Source organism: Triticum aestivum, chromosome 3D (assembly GCF_018294505.1).
Source record: "Triticum aestivum cultivar Chinese Spring chromosome 3D, IWGSC CS RefSeq v2.1, whole genome shotgun sequence".
NCBI lineage: Eukaryota > Viridiplantae > Streptophyta > Magnoliopsida > Poales > Poaceae > Triticum > Triticum aestivum.
In genome coordinates this window covers 592,219,983-592,221,963 of record NC_057802.1, presented here as the reverse complement: position 1 = coordinate 592,221,963, position 1,981 = coordinate 592,219,983, and positions in this window count along the sequence as shown.

Sequence of the window (1,981 nt, the reverse complement as noted above, 5' to 3'; positions counted from 1 at the left end):
GGGGAAGGAGGGTATTATTTATTCTCATATATTCTAAGTTTATTTTGATACATGTATTGCTATCGTGCAGGGTATTGTCTAGTTTCCTTCGAGAAAAGACCTTCCGCACCGTAAGAAGGCACTTGATAATTAGTTGACAATCTCAACTGAACCATATGTCGAAAATACATCCACTTGACAGTTTCAATTTTGTTTGTTAATAGTACTAGAATATACTCCACTAGGCAACTAGATCACCCCTCCAGTATTAATATGCCAATTCCTACATTGGGAAGTACTATATATCTATTGACCAGCAAAGTCTTGATGGCATCCATGTGGAAACATAGACGGATATGAAAGTCCGAAGCAAGAATATTCAGCAAGGTGAGGTACAACTGCTCACTATATAGTATGATGACGACTTAGCCAATCAGTCACATATGATGACCGTGTTATTATTCAGTTTATTCACACTCATATTGGAAGTACAGCACCACAATTCTAACCTTTGGGAATTATTATTCGTTGATAGAGAGTCAAGGGTTATCCATGTAGAGGCAAAAACATATATGTAATTCTGGAGAAGGAATCAAAGATGAGGTACAACTTCCCATTAATTTTATTTTGACAACAACATGCATAGTCAGTCAGTCAGTCAATCCAATAACTGTATTTTGTATTTCACACTGGTACAACACGACGAAAAGTCTTCGGAAAGTACTATCCCTTGCCTGAGAGACTGCGGATATATATTCACTAGAATCTTCTCACATAAAATATAGAAGTGCTTTTTCATTTACCACTCGACATGAGAGGTTAGGTAAGTCAAAACCAACAAGCACCAACTGCTTATTTTGGATTGAAAACAACTTAGCCGGTCAGCCACATATGATTACTGTGCTGTGTTGTTCACACTAGTACGTCACCATAGCTAGTCTTTGGGACACTATATATATATATGCAGTCCACAAACAACTCGTCACTGTACCTTACGACATTTTGGCAAGCTATTATTTTTTACTATGATTGGATAATATGCAATGACTTTATTCACACAAGCCTCTGTCATTCTCAACCCATTTCCTAAAAAAATTATGTGTGTGACGTCGACTACTCAAGTTGACAATAAACATTTATTTTGGTTAATATGCATGTAGCTCTCCACACACGTACATGCAACTACATATTTTTGTTTGACATTAATTTTACCATAGACATCAACTTGAATACTTGACAATCTTATTTTGTTTGTCAATAAATGCCCTTTACTTTTAAAGAAAATCCCATGCCATTTTTTAATTATTCTTGACTAAGTAAACCTAGTTTGTCACCAATATGAAACTCTGCACCAAGGGTATTCTTCAGCACACACGCCGCACACAAGACAGTGAGTGCAAATGCTCACTTTTATTTATAATTTTATTTGTGTAAACCGTGACAATGGACATGGTACATGGGAGCGATCTTTTGGTGGACGGGGGCTAGGACATACATGCATATATCTGCAAGGCGATAATGAAAGATGGGCTAGACAAGCTTATTAAATCACACACAAATGACATAGAAGGGAGAGCCAAGAATATACGCACGCGCGTGCGAGAGAGAGAATATCTTAGACAATCCTTGTATGGGGCACCAGAAATATAATGTCATGTCTCAAATAATTTTCATGTTGAACAACTAGTTTTAATGGGTTCACATGTGGCGGTCTAATGGCAAAACCATCAGAGATGACATTTCAATCCATTATATTCCCTACCAATTGGATCTCAGGTAGTTCCAGAAACAACCCATAGTGGTTCGAAATATGGTGCACCGAGCGGATAATTTTGAAGAACCGTTAGAAATGCAATCGAATATACAGAGTTGTTTCAATGGGGCCCATCAATAGCGGCTTTTCTTGCCACACCGACTCACACAAGGGAATACTTTGATGATACGTCCAGTTGGCCAGACATCTGCCGTAGTAAAATGCCACGTTCCACCATTGTGTGATTTC